The sequence below is a fragment of the Dama dama genome, chromosome 24, assembly GCF_033118175.1.
Source record: "Dama dama isolate Ldn47 chromosome 24, ASM3311817v1, whole genome shotgun sequence".
Lineage (NCBI taxonomy): Eukaryota > Metazoa > Chordata > Mammalia > Artiodactyla > Cervidae > Dama > Dama dama.
In genome coordinates, this window is record NC_083704.1 from 8673105 (window position 1) to 8696656 (window position 23552).

Below are 23552 nucleotides of genomic sequence, written 5' to 3' on the forward strand. Positions count from 1 at the left end.
GGTGGCCAAAGTGCTGGAGTTTTCAGCTTCAGCATCAGTCCTTCCAATGAACACCCGGGACTGATCTCCTTTAGGATGGACTGGTTGGATCTCCTTGTGGTCCAAGGGACTCTCAAGAGTCTTCTCCAACACCAGAGTTCAAAAGGATCAATTTTTCAGCACTCAGCTTTTTTCACAGTCCAACTCTCACATCCATACATGACCATTGGACAGACCATAGCCTTGACCAGACGGACCTTTGTTGGCAAAGTAATGTCTCTGCTTTTTAATATGCTATCTAGGTTGGTCATAACTTTCCTTCCAAGGAGTAAGCGTCTTTTAATTTCATGGCTGCAGTCACCATCTGCAGTGATTTTGGAGCCCCCCAAAATAAAGTCTGACACTGTTTCCACTGTTTCCCCATCTATTTGCCATGAAGTGATGGGACCAGATGCCATGATCTTAGTTTTCTGAATGTTGAGTTTTAAGCCAACTTTTTCACTCTCCTCTTTCACTTTCATCAAGAGGCTCTTTAGTTCCTCTTCACTTTCTGCCATAAGGGTGGTGTCATCTGCATATCTGAGGTTATTGATATTTCTCCCGGCAATCTTGATTCCAGCTTGTGCTTCCTCCAGCCCAGCATTTCTTATGATGTACTCTGCATATAAGTTAAACAAGCAGAGTGACAATATACAGCCTTGACGTACTCCTTTCCCGATTTGGAACCAGTCTGTTGTTCCATGTCCAGTTGTAACTGTTGCTTCCTGACCTGCATATAGTTTTCTCAAGAGGTGGGTCAGGTGGTCTGGTATTCCCATGTCTTTCAGAATTTTCCACAGTTTATTGTGATCCACACAGTCAAAGGCTTTGGCATAGTCAATAAAGCAGAAATAGATGTTTTTTTGGAACTCTCTTGCTTTTTTGATGATCCAGCGGATGTTGGCAATTTGATCTCTGGTTCCTCTGCCTTTTCCAAAACCAACTTGAACATCTGAAAGTTCATAGTTCACATATTGCTGAAGCCTGGCTTGGAGAATTTTGAGCATTCCTTTACTAGTGTGTGAGATGAGTGCAATTGTGCGGTAGTTTGAGCATTCTTTGGGATTGCCTTTCTTTGGCATTGGAATGAAAACTGACCTTTTCCAGTCCTGTGGCCACTGTTGAACTTTCCAAATTTTCTGGCATATTGAGTGAAGCACTTTCACAACATCATCTTTCAGGATTTGAAATAGCTCAACTGGAATTCCATCACCTCCACTAGCTTTGTTCATAGTGATGCTTTCTAAGGCCCACTTGACTTCACATTCCAGGATGTCTGGTTCTAGGTGAGTGATCACACCATTGTGATTATCTGGGTTGTGAAGATCTTTTTTGTACAGTTCTTCTGTGTATTCTTGCCACCTCTTCTTAATATCTTCTGTTTCTGTTAGGTCCATACCATTTCTGTCCTTGATCGAACTCATCTTTGCATAAAATATTCCCTTGGTATCTCTAATTTTCTTGAAGAAATCTCTAGTCTTCCCCATTCTGTTGTTTTCCTCATGTTTTCCTCAAAGAGGAAGGCTTTCTTATCTCTCCTGGCTATTCTTTGGAACTCTGCATTCAAACTCTGTGCCCTTACCATGTGCACAACACTGTGTACCTAAGTGTGAGTGAGACCAGGTTGGTCTTTATCCTTACAGAGGTTAAGTATGGGTGGTGGTAGTTAGAAAATAAATGCTTAAACCGAAATTATGACTATTGGTATAGAGACAGCTGTGAAGACTTGTTAACAGAAGTTTCTAAATGTTGGGAATATTGGTGATTTTTAAAGTTTGTCCTTTTTCGGAGTTTTCTAGGTTTCTGTTACATTTGTCAATTATTTTTCTCTGGAGGGAGATAAAGAAGATTGAGTCGATAACCAGACGTTCACTGCCTCAGAAATGTTTTAAACTTCAAGAAAATATTGCTCCTAATTTGAAGAACTTTGACAGCAATCTTATTAAATACTTGTCGAGTGCCTGTCACTTGGGCGGCATAGTGAGAAGTGCTGAAGAGAGTGGAGTGAGAGTTGTGTGAAGGACCTCTAGCCTGACTGAGAGGCGGCCCAGGCACACATGTAATAGAATCCTGCAATTACAGTTTACAGTGAAATAGCATGGATTCGTTTGGAAAAGCCCACGAGTCCTGCTGTAGACAGGGTCGGGGGGCTGCCACTGGGCCTGGAATCACAGCTCCGGACTTGGGTGCTGCAGGTCGGCTGGAAAGGCTCCTCAGGCCCCAGACTCAGGACTGAGGCAGGGAGCTGAGAAGGGCCTGGAGTGTCCCTGAAGCAGTAAGGACACTGGCCTTGGGAGAGCAGGGTGCCCTGGGGAGGCTGCTGGTAGATCAAAACTGGGAGTCGAGCTGAGTCTGGCTTTGTAGCACCTTCAACACCTCAGGCAGAAGTGTAGACTTGGGTTCTAGTTAGAAATCGGAAGCATCCAAAGTGGCTCCTCCCCTCTTCCATTGTCTTTCTCGCTCCCTTCCTAGGAGACTTTATCCAAAGAAAAGTAGAGGACTACATTCTGCAACAGAATGCAAGACAAGTTGACAAGTTTCTGAAGCTTGACTTTCTTCATTCTTTTGCACCAGCTTTTGCATTTGTGGCACCAGCTTCTGCACAGTCTCTTCCTCCTTACAGGTGTCCTTAGACTTGTATTATTCGTTCTCTTTTCTAGAGAAATCGAGTCATCACATTTATCAGATTTTAGCATCTAACGTTTTTAAGTCCCCAGAGCTAAAGAACAACCTTCTGTGGCCTAAGAATGGCTAAATAGCTAAACAGTTTATCCTTTTATTGAACAGCAATTGACTTCTACTTACATAAAATCTGAAAGTTCATATTGCCACATTGCCAGTCTGCCTTTTTTTGTGTGTGTGTAATCAACATCCATAGTTTTGTTGTGCTTTGGAATATCATATACAGGTCCTTACTTTCAAAATGCATAAATGCATGATCTGTTTATATTGAGTTTTTTTTATCCTCTTGATTCTACATCATAACCTTATAACTGGTTTTAGTGATGACCAGACTCAAAAAACACAGCACCAATTTAACTCTGAATATATGGTATTAGACATCTTTTCCTGTTTTTTGTATTAACTGTGTATGTTCTGGTTGCTCTGTGGTTGTAGCTGTCCTTAGTTTTCATGTGTCACATTTTCTGAATCTTAATTTCCTTTGCTTCCATCATGGAGGCTCAACCCCCAATTACGTAGGCAAGCCTTCCTCTTCTTTTCCAGAGGCCAAAAGATTCTTAGTAAACTCCTCTTAGGAAATGATAAATCCAAGTATACTTTTGCAGTCTTCGTTCTCAACCCCCCTTTATCCTGTAAATTACACAATTGTAATTTTTTCCCTCTTTCCCTCTTTCCTGTTAGGAAGATCACTCCCCTCGTGGCACACAAGCTTCCTTTTCTGTGGTGGTCTTTCCTGTATTCCATCAGCACGATCTTTGATTTGTCAGATTTCAAATCTTGACTCTAATCTCCATGAGCAGAGATTGATTTGTGGTCGTCTTAGATCCCTGAGTTCACAGGATGCCATGTGAGTGATTAGCTTACAGTTTTAGGGAAGACAATTGCTCTGACATGAAGCTGTGGTCCTTACCCAGTGGTGCTCCCCGTGCTCAGAGGTGAGGACACACCCGCGGTGCCCTGCTGGAGAGGAAGGCCCTGCGTTGCGACACGTTTACACTCAAAAACTGCCTACAGATGGAGTGAAAACGTTGTTCTAGTTAGCAAGTATGTGTTACAGAGTATATGTACAAGCATGAGAATTGGTCCTTTAAAAATCTTCATTTGGATTAAAGAACACACACATACATGACTTAATCGAGTTATTACTCTAATCCTGCATATCATCCAGGGAAATTCTCAGCTCATTTTTGTTATGTTACTGTCATCATATATGTATATTAGACTCACATATGCCCCATTTTTGAGTTTCACTAAAAGAAAAGGCTGAGTCAAAGATACCACCGTTAAGTCTATAGGTTAGTGTCCTTAATAGCTAATATACTTTTCGCATTGGTATACAATAACTCTTTTTTTCCATGCCAGTATTTTGAGTGGGCCTATTTGAATATCAAGACTTCTGCCTCACTGATGCAGAGTCAGCTTAGATGGGCAGTCAGGAAACCCCTTCATGTTTTTGACCTTGAAGGAACATTGGTTTTCTGTAGTGGGTTATACTGGGACCTTTTTAGGGTTATTTGTCATTGGATTGGATTCTTTACCTTTTTTCCCTATACCTTTTAACATACCATTTAATGAATGTAAAGTTATGCAGAGCATTTATATTAAATAGACTTGTTAAGTGTGTCTTTCCTATCTGCTGCATGGTTCCTGCTGAGAGTGTTAATATTCAAATATGCATCTATGATGTGAGCTATTCAGGAATACGCCTAATAAGAATATACCATATTCTTCATCTTCGAATTATCACTGCTCAACAATATCTTCCATAATGATATTTTTCAGCAGTGGGTGGGATATCTCCATTTTCTTCTGTTTCCTTTTTGTTTTAAAGGAAAAGTTCCACGGTTTAAGGAAATAGGTCATGGCATCTATAAACTGGTCAGGAACTGAAGTGTATTATGAAATAAAAAATGAAGCTGAGTTGCCCTCTAGGGGTTCAGTTTTAACACAGCACATGTGGAAACAAGGTAATGAGATCTTGGGAGGGGTCTGCCAAACAGGGAAGCTCTTCATTTCCTGTGGCGTGTGACCAGTCAAAGCAAGCTGACTTTGTAATTAAAAATGAGAACACCCCAACTTTGTAACCTACAGGCAGTTTGATTGAACATCCTTTTGGGATTTCTTGGTTGGTTTTAAAGTTAGAGCATGTGTGCCTGGCTGACCCAGCCATCAATGTGTCTTCAAGAATTCGGCCCATGAACTCTTCTCTGACGCTGCTTTGTCACCTCATGTCGCCTCACAAAGAGCTGGACATGACTTAGTGCCTGAACAGTGAAGAGCCTAATTCTGTAATTACGAAGCAGAGCGCTCTGTCAGAGACAGAGCTGCTTTGTCACCTCATGTCGCCTCACGAGCACTCGCCAGTCCGCGGCCTGCCCTCTTCTGCTCAAACCCAGCAGAAACCGCAGCGCCGGGGGTTCCTCATGAATCTTGGTGCACTCAGGCTGCGCCGGTGGCGTTCTCGTGACATCTTTGTGGGCTGGGTCTCCTGGCCTGAATGGAGGCCAGCTTGGCACCACTTAAGGTCCAGTTGCTCTCTTCAGACTCTGTCTCTGACAGAGCGCTCTGCTTCGTAATTACAGAATTAGGCTCTTCACTGTTCAGGCACTAAGTCATGTCCAGCTCTTTGTGACCCCGCAGACTGTAGCCCACCAGGCTCCTCTGTCGATGGTATTCTCCACGCAAGTGTACTGCAGTGGGTTGCCATTTCCTTCTCTGGGGGATCTTCCTGATCCAGGGCCAAACCCACATCTCCTGCACGTCTCCTGTGTTGCAGGCGGATTCTTACTGCCGAGCTACCAGGGAAGTCCCTTACTGTTTAGTAAGAGGGAGCAATTTTTTTCCCATTATTGAAAATGTTAACTAAACTTGGACTTGAAAGTGAAAGTCGCTCAGTTGTGTCCAACTCTTTGTGACTCCATGGACTGTAGCCTGCCGGGCTCCTCTGTCCATGGGATTCTCCAGGCCAAAATATTGGAGTGTGTAGCTGTTCCCTTTTCCACGAGATCTTCCCAACTCAGGTATCAAACCTGGGTCTCCTGCATCGCAGGTGGATTCTCCATCGTGAGTCACCAGGGAAGCCCAGGAATGCTGGAGTGGGTAGCCTGTCCCTTCTGCAGCAGATCTTTCTGACCCAGAAGTCAAACTGGCATCTCTTGCATTGCAAGAGGATTCTTTACCAGCTGAGCTACCAGGACTTGATTAAATGGCAAATATGGAGTTCATGTGCAGATATTTAAATGTTTTGTGTGTTTAAGCACATTTCTATATCAAATATAAAAATTCACAAGGTTATTGACATATTTTTAAAAGATTAGTATGTATGTATGTGTGTGCATTTTTTTCATATGTTTTAATAATGCTTTTTGTCCCTCTGAGGGGTGCTATAAAACTTTACCCCTTTTAATATATATTTTCACTTCCCTAGTTGTATTCAGCTTTCCCATTCTTTTTCTCATGGTTATGGAAAAACCTTGATTATTAATTGTCAGAACCTGTTTTTTATCATTAGTTTGTGCTTTTAAAGTTCAGGTTTTATTTAATTGCTTTCATACCTGAAACTCATTGGATTTTGCTATATGTGGTATAGATTTGTGCTGTCTGGTGTGGTAGTCACTCGTCACAGAAGCGACTTCGTGTTTCTTGGTGGCGGTACCCAGACTTCCAGTGCTCACTGGCTGCATGTGGCCTGTGGCTGCCACACTGGATAATCCAGGCACTAGTCATCTCTACCACTGCAGACATACGAAGCATCCTTGTCAGTGTCTTTTTAAAAACATCTTGATACTGGTAGTTTCCTGTGTAAAATGAATTGAAATATGTAAGCATTATGTGCTTTTGTATTTTCTTCTCTTTTAGCAAAAGAATATTTTGGAAATAACTGTAATTGAAACTCATCACATATGAAACAGTTTTGCATATCTATATATTTAAAGATCAGCCTGTATTTCTGATTACAAGGTAAATGATATAAACTGTTATAGTAAAAATTATGTCTTTTTGAAATATGTAAATATATCTCCTTTATCTCCATCTTGTGGTGGAAATACATGTAAATCCTGTTCTTAAGAATGTTGTTAAACTGTATTCATCTTAACATTGACTTTCTCTGCTCTTTCCCATTACTGTAAATGAAGTGTTTATTAACAAAATTTTAGGTGTTTTTTTTTTTTTTTTTTTCTTCAAAATTTTAGGTCTTATGTCAGGAGCCAACTAAAAATAACTTTAGGTTTTATAATTACTATAAAGGGGGAAAAATAGAACTACAAGCCATTTGAGTATGTTGGAATATTAAAACAAGGAATAAAAACGTTTTAGTCATGGTTGAGAGATAAACACCTACGACAGTTTTAGATTCTTACTTGGAGATACAGTTTGCTGTCGTTAAAGAGGACTGTGGTAAATATGTTTCTGTGATAAATCTATGAAGTTTCATAAATTGTCTCTTGCTGACACAGTTTTTTTGGTAAATAATTTTTATTTTTTATAGTTTCTAGGTTTTGAATGTACTCAGCCTTTTTGAAGATAATTATCATTGTAAAATTATTTTTGGAAGTAAATTTTAAAATGTGCATTAAAATAATTTGTAAACTATAGCATTCTGCATAAATACATAAAATTATCTTCTTAAATTCTAATATGAAATATCAAAGATTTAAGAACATACTTCAAATCAGATTTATTAGAATCAGATTTGTTTAAAATTTTTTTAATTACAATAATTTTTTAAAACTTTCTTAACGATTTTTAACAGATTGTATTTAATATTTTGGTTTTTATATTCTTTTAGCTTGGCAAGTTTTGTTTTTTTTTAGTTGACTAATATAATTTACAAAATAGCATTAATTCAGAGTTTAGTTTTTATATGGAAAAGTCTATGAATGCTGTGGGAATTCTGAAAGAATATTTTAGTTAAATTCCAAGAGCTTAGGAAGAATTTTATGCAGCAGATAGACTTTTTAGCTAGGTTAGATTTAGATTAACTTTTAAAAAATCCATTTATATTATTAATTATTAGGGAAGAAATAGCCTAAAAATCGGCAACATTTCAATTACCTATTTAGAAGATATTCTGAATAGGAGTTAGAACATGAAAGCTGAATATAATGCAAGTTCTCTGTGGGACAGTGAATAGAAGTCAGCCTAAAAATAAGCCTAATTGTAAGACTAGTTTAGGACCCTGTTTTGGTGCTCCTTGAAAGCTTAGCAAAAAAAGCCTAGACCTAATATAATAGAAAACAGGGATTTTCCTGCAGCTAAGCTTTATTTAGGGAAATTCTGGGATCTTAGAAATTTGCATTAGATGGGTGTTTTGAGGTTACTGGTCCCAGTTCAGGAATCTTTCCAACTATAAATGAGACCTTCCATTTTTGATATCTCTGCCCCAATTCAGACTTTTATTATTTACGCCCTCCTATATCTGATTGTTTTTTAGAAAACACCATTCTTGAAATAAAAATTATAAATACTATATAAAACTATAAAATTCATATAATTATATAAAATTATATGAGTTATATAAATTTATATAAGAAATATAGAAAATATGAAATCCCTTCCACAAAATTACCCTGAATGGCACCATTCAAACATACAGGTATCTTTCTGTGATTAAGGTATTGCTTAAAATACATGATATTTTAAAACTGAATTTAGCAAACCAGCACCAAACTAAACTGAAAGATTTGCTGATGTTCAGATAAAACTTTTTTATTAAAAAGTGTATTACTTCTAAGTTTGCCTCAGATCTTAAGATTATATAAAAGCCATTAATAAACTTGAGTCATTGGGTTTTTTTTAATTTCATGATCTAGTTTGGCACAGTGTTGAAAATAGTATACTCCCCCCACATCCTGTCTCTTAGGGTCCCAGTTTTTGCCAGTTGTATTTTTACATGGTCACAGTGTATAATACTTCTTTTCTATAACTGAAAAATTCAGTGCTCACCACATCGCCTCATTCCATTTTTTTTGTTTCTGTTCATTGCTTCATGGGCTAGATTTCATTGGCACGTAGTTTATTTAAGAAGACTCTTTGGACCCTGGAATCCTTACTGTCTGTCATATTTGGAAACGACCGCTTGTTGCCTTGCACGTGTATGATGTAGAGGGTGGGTATAAAATTATGGTGTTCTTTTCCTCAGAACTTGGCATGTGTCACATTCATGATTTGTGACCCTGGATGTTGCTCTGGGAAGGCAGAGGCCAGCCTGACTTTCATCCCCTCCTCACCTTGCACCCACCTTGCCGCAGATGATCCGATTTTTCTGCTTTAATAGTAGAAACATTCTTACTTTTTCCCTGCATTTGGCCTCTTGGGTGTTGATTACTCCGTGTCAGTTCTTTCTGGGATATGCTGTGTCCATTTAATTTGTTCATTCAACTCTTCCTCTCAGAAAACGTTCCCTAAATTGTCATTGACAGTGTCTTTTCTCTTTGCCTTTTTTAAATTCTCTGCTCAAAGATGCCAGTCATGCTCGGAACTTGGACATGGGATTAACTCTTGGTGTCCTTTTGGCTGCGTCACAAATCACCCCAGCCTCGGTGGCCCAGCAGTGCGCACTGGTCATCTCACGGTGTCTGCGGGTCAGCGCTGCACCCACCTCAGCCTCTCACAGACGGCAGCGCTGTCGGCTCACCTGCGGCCTCCCCCGGGGGGTCTGCCAGCAGCGCCCCAGCTGCTCGCCTCCTTCCTGGTTGCGGGAGCCGCTCCCACGGGCAGTTTTCCTCCAAGCGCGTGAGCTGGGAAGGCGGCTGCGAGTGTGTGCGCACAGGGGAGCAGTCCTGACCCTTTCTCAGGCCGCGGCCTGGGCCCCAGGGGGCTGGCATCTGTCCAGCCTCCTTAGAACCTGCCTCCTGCAGTAACTGCCTGCCACACCTTGGCCTTCTCCTACCTCTGTGTGACCTTTTTTATTTTTCTCTGAACGTACCATGATTTTCCCAAGTCGTTTCTATTAACATCTCCCACTTGAATTTTAGCTGTGTTTACTCTATTATCATTGGGCTTCCCTGGTGGCTCAGAGGTTAAAGTGTCTGCCTGCAATGCGGGAGTCCTGGGTTCGATCCCTGGGTCGGGAAGATCCCCTGGAGAAGGAAATGGCAACCCACTCCAGTATTCTTGCCTGGAGAATCCCATGGACAGAGGAGCCTGGTGGTCTACAGTCCATGGGGTCGCAAAGAGTCGGACACGACTGAGCGACTTCACTTTCACTTTCACTCTATTATTAATTAGCACTGTAATGGATTTGTCTTGGTCTTCAGTTTGTATTTTTATCTCGTCTTTCATCTCGCTCTGTTTTATCAGCCACTCCTTGAAGTCTGGCTTTCTTGAACTTAGGTTTTTGTGAAGTTCTGTAGTTTGTCATCTGAGATGAATCTTCTTTTCCTTCGGGCGTGTTTGCAGAGTTGCCCTGCTGCCTCTCTGAGAAGTTGTGGGTTAATCCTCTCTAACACTCTCGCCACCTTTCTCTGATGTCTCTCGTCCCTTGTGGGAGCCTGGAGGGAGGCCGGGCAGGGCCTTGTTTCTCTAAGTAGCTCTCAGGGCTGCATCCTCTTTCCCGTGGGGTGGCCTTTGGGTGCCCTTCTCTGTTAGGTTTGGAGCTTGGGTGGGGAGCAGCAGCCCGGGGCGGGGGGGGGGGGGGGCGGTCTTCTTCCCCTGCAGGATCTTCTGCAGGGGCCGGAGGCTTTTGTTCTAGATATTTTAGTTTGCTTTTTCTTTAGGATTTCTGTGTGTGCCTCATCTGCTTCTCTCGAGGTTACAGGGCTGGCAGTGGAGATTCCAGGACTTTCTCAGCTCTTTCTCTGTGACTCCAGGGCTCTAGGGATGGAGCAACAATGGGGTCTGAGCTGAGCTTTGCCAGAATCTTTTCTTTCTTTCCTTACTGCTCCTTTGTGAAGCTTAGAGTGTCAGACTAGAGATACATCTTTTTTCTTGTATTGTGAGAGCTAGGCAATGTTTCTTTTTCTTAAACTCCTTTTCGTTTATTTTTCTGAACAAGCAGAGCAGGAGTTCATACTCGTCCTGGTTCAGAACTCCTGGAAGGCAGTGGCAGAACACACTCGCCCAGGGAACAGGTGTTGCTACAGACCAGCTCTGTGGGCTCTTGAGTGAGTTCTCTCTGCACCTTTCTCCTTCCTGTAGATTCAAGAGGTAGATTTAGAGACTTCACGTGAGCTTGAAATAACCTGCCGTTTTTACCCAGGACTGTCCTCAGTGTCTGCCGCTTGTTTTCTTAGTGTGCAGACTGGCTTTCCCTGTCTGAAGACTTCCTTCCCTTCCCCTTTCCTAACTTCACCCTGAGTGTGCCTGCCTGGTAGAGCTTGCTGAGGTGCACAGTCTGGTCCTTGTCATTCCCCTCTGCCTCCAGGGTCCAGGCTACACTCTTACGTTTAACATCTTCCAGGATGTCCCTCGAAACTTCCCAGGTGTCTCTTGTGGTAAGGAACCCGCTTGCCAGTGCAGGAGATGTAAGAGGTGTGGGTCTGATCCCTGAGTTGGGAAGATCTCCTGGAGGAGGAAATGCAACCCAGTCCAGTATTCTTGCCTGGAGTATCCCATGGATTGAAGAGCCTGGCAGGCTGCAGTCCATGGGGTCGCAGAGTCAGGCATGACTGAAGTGACTTAACACACACACACAAGATGTCAGTTTAGTCTGCCTTGCTAGTCACGGTCTCTTTCTTGAGCTTCAGCTCTGGTTAAGTTGAAATATTTTCAGTTTCCCATTGGTTTCCCCAGTGGCTCAGTGGTGAAGAATCCGTCTGCAGTGCAGGAGATGCAGGAGATGTGGGTTCGATCTCTGTGTCTGGAAGATCCCCTGGAGAAGGGCATGGCAATCCATTCCAGGACTCTGGCCTGGAGAATCCCATGGACAGAGGAGCCTGGTGGGCTACGTCCAAAGGGTTGCAAAGAGTCAGACACGCCTGAGACGACTGAGCATGCATACCCCAGGTGGGTTTCCAAGATGTAGCTAGTCCATGACGTAGCATGTGCACCCTTTGTGCGTTCTGACCGCCCAGCCTCCTGCTCCCTTCTCTAGGAATGCCGTGCTTTGTCCAGAGCCGTCTCAGACAAGAGCAGAGAGACCATGAGCTGCCACTGCGACTGTGACACTGACCTCCTGTCGTTTTTTATATTGTCGGAGCACATTGGCTTTATAGTCATTCTCTTCTAAAGTTTGTTTTTCAAGTGTAATAAATGCAGAAATTTGTATTTATTCCTGAGAAATTTCACCTTTAATCAAAGGAGACCTTCGCAGGGCTTGGTGATCACTGAGGAGAAGCCTGATGATGCCAGGGAAAGTTTGGTTTCAGATGGTTTGCCAGAAGCAGTGAACCTGAATTCCTTAGGTCTCAGGTTGTGAGAGAACCAGGAAGATACCCAGCGTTCAGCAGAATACTTTTCAGTCTTAGGTTTCTGATTACATTACAACAAAACATGCATGTTTTCAAAGTATTCTTATTTTTTTAATATATATTTTTAGATTTTTTTTAATGTGGACCATTTTTAAAGTCTTTATTGAATTTGTTACAATATTTCTTCTGTTGTTTATATTTTGTTTTTTTTTTGACCACGAGACAACGTGGGATCTTAGCTGACCGGGAAGCAAACCCATACCCTCTAAATTGGAAGGTGGAGTCTTAACCATGGGACCGCCGGGGAAGTCCCCAAAATATTTTTATTTAACTCAAAATCTTGTTTTGAGTCCTGTAAAGTCCGTGTTCATTTTCTTCTAAGACCTTCCTAAGATATTTTGCTGTGTGATTAAATTTGAACTGTATGAATTTCAAATAAGGCAAGAGGATAATTTTTTTTCAAGAACTTATTTTAATAAGAGGTTAAAGTATGTGTGTACAAAAGTACTTATTGCCACATTGTTTTTAATAGCGAAGATAGTGACAATCTAAGTGTCCATACAGACATATGCCCATATATCTATATAAGTAGACTAAATACATGCTGTTACATCTAAAATAACAAAATAATTCTAATTTTTATGAAATGAAATAAAATACTGTTGCCAACATCTTTTTACAAAATGGGTTAAAATGTAAGGTTAGTGATTTTTTTTTAAACCTTCATGATAATCATGCACAGTGATGTAGAAAGGGCTGCTCTGGGGCCCTGTGTTCACCATAACATGATGTGTGCCTGTGAGTGGTTCCTGTCTGTGGGGTCGTAACATAAATGAATTCCATCAAAAAAGTTACAGCACTGGCACTACACTTTTCAGAGCCTTATCAAGTATTCCAGTTCCAGTTTAGTCGCTCAGTTGTGTCAGACTCTTTGCAACTGCATGGACTCCAGTCTTCCCTATTAACCAACTCCTAGAGCTTACTCAAACTCATGTCCATCGAGTCGGTGATGCCATCCAATCATCTCATCCTCTGCCGTCCCCTTCTCCTCCCACCTTCAATCTTTCCCAGCATCAGGGTCTTTTCGAAGGAGTCAGTTTTTTTCATCAGGTGGCCCGAGTATTGGATTTTTCAGCTTCAGCATCATTCCTTCCAATGAATATTCAGGATTGATTTCCTTTAGAATTGATTGGTTTGATCTCCTTGCAGTCCAAGGGAGTCTCACGAGTCTTCTCCAACACCACAGTTCAAAAGCATCAGTTCTTCAGTGCTCAGCTTTCTTTATAGTCCAACTCTCACATCCGTACGTGACTACTGGAAAAATCGTAGCTTTGACTAGACGGACCTTTGTCAGCAAAGTAATGTCTCTACTTTTTAATATGCTTTCTAAGTTGGTTATAGCTTTTCTTCCAAGGAGCAAGCAATATCAAGTGTTATAGTTACAAAAAGACATGCTTGTTTCTCACTGATATACCAAAATTTCTGTAATTGCTTTATTTTCTTACCAGATAGCTTTCTAGCATTGCAGTAAGGGAACAAATAGAATTGGAGGATAGTATTTTCCTTTTCTGACATGAAATAAATTTCTTCCTTCTATAGTATAGGATAAGTAAACTTTCATTAACCATTTCAGATGTCAGATGGATTTAGGAGAATATTTCATAGGCTTTTACAAAGTGAGTAAAAGATAACTTGTATGGCCGCATGGCCAGTACGGAATACCAGAAGTTAACTATTAACCCCCTTGTATTTCATAAATAAGAAGAAAGAGAACTCAGTATTTACAAGTTAAAAACTCATTTTAACCTGACATACTTTGTCTTATTTTTCCCATCTTGAGGAAATCTGTTTGTGTTCACTGATTTATACAACATAGAGGACTTTGGCTCTTCGTGGATGCTCGTAGGGTTACGTCTATATTTATCATTCCAGACATCAACCAACACGGAAGTTGCTATTACTCAGGATACTTATTTTATTAGAAATCAGGCTTGGGTTAATTAGCCAAATTTATTTCTTCATTCTTTTGTTACTGTGGTAGAAATTGCAGACATGTTTGTGTCATTGGGCTTTTAGAAAACCAAAGAAAAAGAATCTGTAACTCTGGAAGGAGTAGAGAATGCTGTTTTCACACTTTTCTACCCTAGAAATACTGTTAGTGAATGTTTTTTCAATAGATTTATTTAAATCTGAGCTCAGCTTAAGATTTTAAATCAGTTGTTATGTATTTCTTTTTTCCTGAATCTTTGCTTTCATTTTAGTGGCATCTTAAACTCTGACTTCCACAAGAGTCATGTACTGGCATCAGTAGCCATGCCTTCTCTCTGGGAGCTGGTGAAGGGGCCAGCTGTTTCGTGTTTAGGAATCCATTGTGGAAATTTAGTCTTATCTACAGTCACTCTTTCCTCATGTCCCATTTTCCTTACAAATTTTGGATCTCTCAGGTGCAGAATTACAAACTAAAATGTTTGGGAACTTCCCTGGTAGCCCAGGGATTAAGACTTTGCACTTCCACTCCTGGGGGTGTGGGTTCGATCCCTGTTTGGGGAGCTAAGATCCCACGTGCCTTGAGGTGTGGACAAAAAATAAGTTCAGTTCAATTCAGTTGCTCAGTTGTGTCCGACTCTTTGCGACCCCATGGACTGCAGCACACCAGGCTTCCCTGTCCATCATCAACTCCTGGAGCTTACTCAAACTCATGTCCATCGAGTCACTGATGCCATCCAATCATTTCATCCTTTGTCGTCCCCTTATCCTCTGCCTTCAGTCTTTCCCAGCATCAGGGTGTTTACACATGAGTCGGTTCTTTGCATCAGGTGGCCAAAGTATTGGAGTTTTCAGCTTCAGCATCAGTCCTTCCAATGAATATTCAGGACTGATTTCCTTTAGGATGGACTGGTTTGATCTCCTTGCTGTCCAAGGGACTCTGAAGAGTTTTCTCCACCACCATAGTTCAAAAGCATCAATTCTTCTGCACTCAGCTTTCTTTATAGTCCAACTCTCACATCCATACATGACTACTGGAAAAACCATAGCTTTGACTAAATGAACCTTTGTCAGCAAAGTAACGGCTCTCCTTTTTAATAAGCTGTCTAGGTTGGTCATAACTTTTCTTCCAAGCAGCAAGCTTCTTTTAATTTCATGGCTGCAATCACCATCTGCAGTGATTTTGGAGCCCAAAAAAATAAAGTCTGTCACTGTTTCCATTGTTTTCCCATCTATTTGCCATGAAGCGATGGGATCAGATGCCATGATCTTAGTTTTCTAAATGTTGAGTTTTAAGCCAACTTTTTCACTCTCCTCTTTCACTTTCATCAAGAGGCTCTTCAGTTTTTCTTTGCTTTCTGCCATAAGGGTGGTGTCATCTGCATATCTGAGGTTATTGATATTTCTCCCTGCAATCTTGATTCCAGCTTGTGCTTCATCCAGTCCAGCATTTCTCATGATGTACTCTGCATATAAGTTAAATAAGCAAGGTGACAACATATAGCCTTGACATACTCCTTTCCCGATTTGGAACCAGTCTGTTGTTCCATGTCCAGTTCTAACTCTTGCTTCTTGACCTGCATACAGGTTTCTCAGGAGGCGGGTCAGGTAGTCTGGTATTCCCATCAAAGAGTAAAAATTACATTAAAAAAGAAAAAGAAACTAAAGTATTTGTATTATGCTACCATTGTGTATACAAATGATATTATTGATTCCTTACTTCAAGTTTTCCCTCCAAATTCTCAGCAGGTCCAACCTCAGCGACCCTGCAAGAAATAGCACCCACTGCCTCTACCCTCCCGTAATCCCCTTACCTCTCTCTGCGTTTTGCCTATAATTGTGGCCACATTCTGACCTGCCTTACAATGTTGTATTTCTTGTCTGTCTGGTTCTTTTGGGTAAGCTTCTTTTGAGGACAGGGAGCCTGGTTTGGTTTACTCACTTATTCCAAGTGCCTAGAGTAGGTTAGGTATATAACAGAAGAATGAAGTTGGAATATGTTGCTTCAGTTGTTTTCCTACTGTTGTGGAGGATAAGAATTAGCATGCACTAGGCCAGTGGCTTTCAAAATTTTTTTTCACCAGGCTGAATGTAAGAAATATACTTTAAAATACAACTCAGTGTCTACATAAATCAGTATTCACTTTTGTATGTATGTATGTGTTTATATAGATGAAATGCATGATACCTGCTGTTTCCTCTTCTCTTTCATTTTTGAAAACAAGTGTTATTTGCCATCTGCTAAATTTTCATGATCCGTTAAAGGGGTTCAGACTTCAATTTGCATTGGGCAGTAGATAAACCAAGAAACATTTTTATGTAAGTAGTACCCAGTTTTCCCTTTGTCTTATGTGACTGTTTGGAAATGTTTTGTTTTCATTTCAAATTGATCTTTGAGAGTATTTTTCAGGTTTCTGTATTAGCTGCTGTTTTGAGAAACTGATTCTTACAAAAACTATGGATACATTATTTAGTAAAAATGTACTTAATTTGTAATTTGTGCAGTTCCTCTCAAGTGTGTTTTTTAAATTTGGATTCATTTCTTTTTGAAGGAGGAAGAAAGCCAGTAGTTGGGAGACAGAAATGAAACTGCAGTGTAGTGAAAGGCAGCCATTGATTAATTTTGAGATCTGAATCACTCACGACCAAGTGGATTGGGAACAGATTGTTAGAAATCTGAATTCCTATCTCCCCCAGCTGTTCTAGGATTTAACAGGCCAGGAATTATGCATATATTCAGTTAGCTAGAATGTGACAGATATGCCCCATGAAAAATGTCATGTGGAGAATCCTTTAAATGGTTGATCGATTACCTTGAAACCATGTAATATTTTACACTAGAACCAGAAGACCCAGGAAATAACTCTGACATTTAAAAATATGATGATTCTCTAGTTTTAAAGTTTGTACCTTTTGAGAAAGCTCTTTTTTAGCTTAATGTTAGCAAAACAGCTGCTGTTTGAATTTACTTTGTAAAACACTGAATTATTCATTTCCATAAACAAAACTTCCTTAGTAATTACTTAGCATTAATTTATTTCTCTTTATTTCAATCAACCCTGTTGACATTCTGTTTTAAAATTAAAAATATTCTTTGTGGAATCTAACAACATGACTCTGTGACAGCTACTTTCTCTACCTTCTTCTGTTTCCTATGACATAAAATTTCCAAATCCTTTTTTCATTTTTATACTTAGAATATTTTATATTTTAACTTAATTTTTATTGTTTATTTTTATTATTTTAATGAAAGTTCCTAATAAGGTACAGGTCAGAAGTAAAATTCTTCCTTAGCATTGTCTTCTGTAAAGTGGCTTCTTAAGACCAAGCCTGGTGTGTTTGACTTGTTAAATTTCACCACAGTGCATGAGTATAACAAACAGTGTTATGCCGGATTCTGAAAATGTAAAGTTATTGGAAGTGTTTTAGATAATTATTCGCTTCAGCAGTTGTGCTCACAGATCGACTAATAGACAATTTAGTAGAAGAAAGGTAAAGAGTGTAGTTTTGCATTTCTTGGGGCTCTTCCGTCTGTCTTTGCGAACGTGGGGACAGTCCTTTCGATGTCCTGCTTCCTCTCCGGCCATGGTGAACCCCTGCACCTTACAGGCTGTACACTTGCCCCCCTGGGTGGCATTGCCTCCTTGGGATGTTTGTTGTGTTTTTCCGTAATTGCTGTTTAGTTTCATGTGTCATTGCTCTGCTGCTGCATTGGAAACTTCAGGAGGGCAGCAGACACACTACTTTTTAGGTCACTAAATGTCTGATAATGTCATAGAGGGTGCGATGAAGTGGTGCAATGGTAAAGAATCTACCTGTCAAGGCAGGAGATGCAGGAGACATGAATTCGATCGCTGGGTCAGGACGATCCCCTGGAATAGGAAATGGCCACCCACTCTAGTATTCTTGATTGGGAAATCCCCTGGACAGAGAGCCTGGTGGGCTACAGCCCATGGGGTTGCAGAGTTGGACACGACTGAGCAGCTGAGCACACACACAGTGTCATAAAGGAGGAACAGAATTTCCTTACTTACGTTGTGAAGTAGCATCCCTCTAAGTGAAGCACCCCTCTTCGCTTGGGTGCGTCTTGGAGCGCACAGTCAGGGAGGTCCAGCAACCCACACGGTATCCACCCAGTGAAGACTTGAAGGAAACGTACGCTCAGTGAAGAGTGTGTTTTGATGCCCTGTCGTTGATTCCCAGAAGGAGTATTCTCCATCCCTCTCAGCCTTGTAGGACTGTAGAAAGGCTGAGGCCTGTGGAGTAGGAGGTTGAGGAGTTAGAGAAGGGAACACCTCCATTGCATTCCTCTGCTTCTAGGGCGGCAGTGCTAATTCGGCATCTGTAGGAGGCTTTAGTGGTTGTCCAGTGAGTGCTGGTAGGACTTGAGGGGATTGCCACATGTGCGTGCTTACTCCGACCTGTCCAGGAGAGGTGACACAGACCGTCGGCCTGCAGCCAGAAGCCACTGTGCAGGCCTGGGTGTTTTGTATTTCGTGTTTCCTCTGCATGGTGTCTTAGAAACAGAGCTAACTGAGCTACTTAAAATTGTGAGATTTTACATAAAACAAAAATTCCAGCTTAGAAAGAAGCGTCAATCCTTGGGTCTGGCAACGTTCTTTTCATCCCTGCAAGGCAGACGGTATCTGGGATAAAGCAGCAGCCCCACCTTTAAACATGGGGCACGTGCACTGGCTCAGTAGTCTCCGGGCTTGCACTGTGATTCTTACATACATGTGAAATATTTTATATTATAAATATACTAGTCTATACATGTATATTATATAATATGTATATAATGCTTAGACAGCTATTTCTCTGAAAATACATTTCAGTTATAAGAAAATCAAACAGATGGTTCAAGAACAATTGGAAAGAGTCTTCCATGAAAGTCAAGAATACTCTTTGAGTCTGACATGCAAGTAGCCCAACTTCACGTCACATAGGTAGCTTCAGATTCTGCAGGTTTGTGGAGAATGGCATAGCTTAACAAATTCTGGCTTCATGCCCCTAGTTTGGGTCTCTCAGTTACTTCTTTGGCTGTTTCTCATCGGATATGAATTTTGGAAATCTACATTTCTAGGTTAATTTACTTAATTTTTTGGTTCTTCAAATTCTTTTCTGGGGCATGATAGGTAAGACATGAGAAAAGGTGCACCTAAGGTAAGTAACACCTGTGAATGATTCAGTATATAGGAATAACCTCTATTGTGAGGTTTAAAAATAATAGATAGTAAATAAATGCTTCATATATTTTATGTAAAATATATCTTTACAATAGAATATTTTACATATTATATATGATGCATAATATATATAATGAGCAATATTTGGCATGCAATAAATACTCTAAATTGTATTATTATTTTCAGTTCTAACAATTAGTACATTTAACAGTGATTTTGCTTTCTTAAATGTATTGTTTAAAATTTGAAATTTTTCTGTCATTTTCATGTGAGTTAGTTGGGTTTGCTAACAAGACAAACAGTACTTCTGTTCAGTCGACCCAATGAATAATTTGACTTTCCTCTTCTCCGTCTTGGATTTGCAGGGTGCTCAGGAGTGAAAGGGAGGGAGATGTGTCTCAGGTTCTCTTTAGAAGTGTCGGTTACAAGTGTGTAAGCATTTTGTCACTTCAGGAGTCACTAGTTTTTATCCTGCTCCATACGTCCAGCTTTTTTTGGAAGAGTCTAACAGTGATTTGGTTGTTTCTAGGTGTGTGCATGCCTTTTGGAGTGGTGATCATGGAAGGAGGATGACCTGAACAGAACTGTTTCTTTTCTTTGGCTTCCTTGTAAATGTCCGTGCCTGAAACAAGACCCCTCCAAGAGCAGTCAGTCTGTAATAAGAGCACATTCCTAACTACTTGAGCTGATAAATAGTGAAGTTTGTTTTTAAAAAGTCAGGTTTGTTTTATGTCGATTTTCTATTTGCCTTGTATAAGATATATTTAATTACTTTATTCCATCTCCGTGTTCAAATTAATCAGATTCTGACTACATATTGGTGTTCAAATTAGAATAATTCTTTAATCAACTGTGTCATCCCCGCCATGGTAGACTAGAATGGAAAAGCTACTCTTGGCATATTGAAGACGTGTGCATTTTATTTTCTATTGTAATTTAAAAGTAAAATCAGAAATATTGATTTCTACTTGACTGGAGAGATGATTTAGTTTGAATATCAGTCTGATCTTAATCAGGTGAGAATTAATTGAGTTGGAGGTATTAGATATTCAGTGATGTTAAGTGAACCATGGTCAATCTAGAGAGAAGCTTTCTTTTGTACTATGTTAGAATTATCAAATAGCCTATGCGCCACCATGTAAAATCATCTTTTCATGTTCATCTTTCTTGTCTCATTAAATGCACCACTAAATTCATTCCGTACCCAGTCTAATCTTTAAAGCAGCAAGCTAATAAACCACAATTTAATAGAAAATTAAAAGTGTAATAATTTTGTCATAAAATGCTATTGTGGTCAGAATTTTCTAGTGATATATTTTCTAGTACCTAATTTTAAAAACCAAGTGATAAAACCTCTGTTTTTCAAGCATACCTGGGACTTAAAAAAATTAGTTTTACTTTTTTTCTAATATTCAACACTGCAAGAATCAAGTGAACAATACAGAATGATTTTAATGTTTATTTCCAGAAATAGAGTATGTAGCATTATATTGGTCCACCACACGGCATGGGCTTTTTATTTATTTTAAGAGTGTGATAGCAATATCATAAGTGTTGTGAAAATATAAATGGTGAGATAACACCTCCATAGGACTCGCCCTTAAGTAGTAAAATTGTAAAGTCTTTAAATAACCTGCAGCCTGAACGGAAAGGATGGATTTGCCTTGTTAACTAGGGACACTACACTTATTAAATGTCTAATTAAATTTAGCATCACATGTCTTCTGTTCTCTTTTTTTTTTTTCCTCTTTAAAACCGAGAATTGGGACCAGTTTCTGAGCAAGGGAGCACGCGTTATCAGTGTTGGGTTTCTTCCATTTTGGCAGTTGGTGTGACCGTGTTAAATTAAAAGAAAGCCAGGAGTGTGGCTTTTGATGGTGTCTTTTTACCTTGGGTTAGGGCTCCACGTGGCATTGGTGGGGTGGGAATCGTAGGATCTCTGCAGCTCTGTAATTTGTGAAAGGAATGCCCACATTTTTATTTGAGGACAGTCGGCATTTAATGAAATGAAGCCATCCAGGCAGAAGTGTCATTGAATGTGAAGAGTGGGGTGTTCTGTTGCAAGAAAGACAGGTCCCCGCCCCATTGTCACATTTGGGCAGCTCTGAGGAAATGGAAGAGGATTGTTTAAAAAAAAAAAATCGGGAGAGATGACCTCTCACTCTGCATCAAAGCCAGACCTCCTCTCTCCGCCTCCTCCACACAAAGATATTACTTTATTGACTTTCCTTTTTTAAAATTGGATTTTGTAAGGTTGGCACAGGGACAGACTGCCACATACAATAGAAACCTGCTGCTTCCGTTCCCCCCCAGACCCCAGGTTTTCTCCTGAGACCATGCCTGTCACCCGTCCCTTCCCGGCCCCCAGCCCTTCTGTGTTGTCTGTATAGACGTGTGTGTGTGTGTGTGTGTCCTTGCTGTTTTCACTTTGAGTCTTGGAGATCGTCCCCAATTGTGCACTTTCTTTAGTGGCCGGATAGAGCTTTGTGGTTTAGTATTTCTACTCAGGCTCTTGGTGTGACTTTGTTAGGTTAAAAGAAAGCTGGTAAGTGGCTTTGAACGGTGCCAAGGCTATTTTTTACTCACATAAAGATATTCTCTGCGTCAGCTAAGAGAAGACAGGATGAGGAATGGCTCGTGATATACCATTCTCTTAATGATTCTCTACAAATGACTTTTGTTATAAGAAAGGTGTAGTCATAGTTATTTGTGTGTTTGAATTGTCCCCCTGTGTTTGGATATGAAGAACATAACTGTCTTTTCGAATGCTGTCTCTTGAAGGGACATGCCAAGCTGTGTCAACTTCTCTTCTGGAGCAAAGCAAGGTGTCCGATACACAAGAAAAGTTGACAGACCAGCAGATTAGAAAGAGGGTGAGCAGGTTTTGTCCACAGCCTGGAAACCACATCCGGCATGGAGGAGGGAGCCATGTTCATGCTGGTTCTCACCAGGAGGAGGCACAGTAGGACTGTTACTGCCAGTGGGGTTTGATGGGAGGTGGCAGGAGCCTTAACTCTGGTTTCTTCCAGTCTTAAACCTCCCCCATGCCCCTCAGCACGCCCGCACACACACACCTACATGTGCAAACATCCCCCCACCTCACATCACCCCCTCCCCCACAATGGAACTGGCTCCCTTGTTTGGTAAGGTGTTTTCTGTTCCTACAAGGTTTGCCCAGTGAGGTGAATTAGGACTTTCTAAATTGAGGAAGGGTCTAGGGTTTGGGTTAGTGACGTCCAAGTCCTTCCTTCTCTGGCCGTTTCCACCCGAGGGGTTGAGAACAAGGTCCTTTGCTGGCCCTGCCGTGAATGGTGGTGAATGGTCACCACTGGCCCACCCTTGTCCACAGAATAGACTGTGAAGCCGCCTGCAAGGATGGGAAAGTCCAGCAGGCTGGTTTGTTGCTTGCGTTACTGGTGTTATTTACAGTGTTGATCCTGCTTCTTACCAGGGGATGTTCAGAAACATGGTGCCTTTGTTGGTTGCTCTGATGGGTGTGTGTTCATGAATAGACCTTTTAACTTTAGAGGCTCGGGCGGGGGTGGGGGGCCAACGGGGGAGCATGCAGCCAAAATGTGCGGCGTGAACCAGACTGACGCACTTAGCGTTTCTCTGGCTTTGTCACTCTCCAAGTCCTCCCCTCTCACTGCTAGTGATTCTCACGGTCTCTCCTGCTTGGGGAGGCTGGCAGCCTCTCTCGTGTGCGTCTCACTGGGAGATGGCCACAGCTCGGCTATGCTGACGTCTCCCTTTCCCATTCTGAGGGCTCTTAGGACCCCAAGCACAGAACTTAGCAGTTTCTTGTAAACTGCTTGGAAAAGTCACTTTCTAATGTGTAAAATCCTTATTTTAAATACTTAAATGTATTTTGTAGGCATTCTGGAAAAGGAGGTGTGGAGCCAGAGGGCAAGGTATCTGGCATCATTTTATTTTAGATGATTGCTCAGGAGCAGAGCATCAGAGCTCTAAGCTGTAGCTTTTTCCCCCGGAGGTGGGGACCAGAAGGACTGAGCCGTCCCACCAGCTTCCTGGGCCCAGCGGTGACCTTGTGTGTGGTGACGGGCGGCGCTCACGGCTCCACTGTGACCACGAGGACTTCTGCCCCGTGTGGAGAGTCTCCCGTGTTCTCACTGTGAAGAGGAGTCGGTGGGATTCCACAGGATTCCATAGGAGTTACGGATTTCTTCAGGAACTGAAAGGCCTGGTTCCAGGCTAGTCCTTGCCACACTGTCCGTCTTGGAAATACATGATGTCACCTACTGAAAGCTCAAGTCCTTGTCTGGCAAATGAAGATGATGCTAGCGTTTATCTGTTAGGTTTTTGTAAAATT

The 23552-nt window shown here is 41.1% G+C and overlaps 1 protein-coding gene and 1 long non-coding RNA gene across 2 annotated transcripts in view; both read left to right on the forward strand.

Annotated features, from left to right (window-relative positions):
- The window catches only part of CMC1 (C-X9-C motif containing 1), a 77059-nt gene that overhangs the window by 40150 nt on the left and 13357 nt on the right, over positions 1-23552 (forward strand). The gene's annotated exons all lie outside the window — the stretch shown is intronic.
- On the forward strand, positions 16264-20932 carry LOC133045538 (uncharacterized). The gene is made up of 2 exons (XR_009690276.1): positions 16264-16355; positions 19752-20932. It is a non-coding gene; the product is annotated as an uncharacterized LOC133045538 (long non-coding RNA).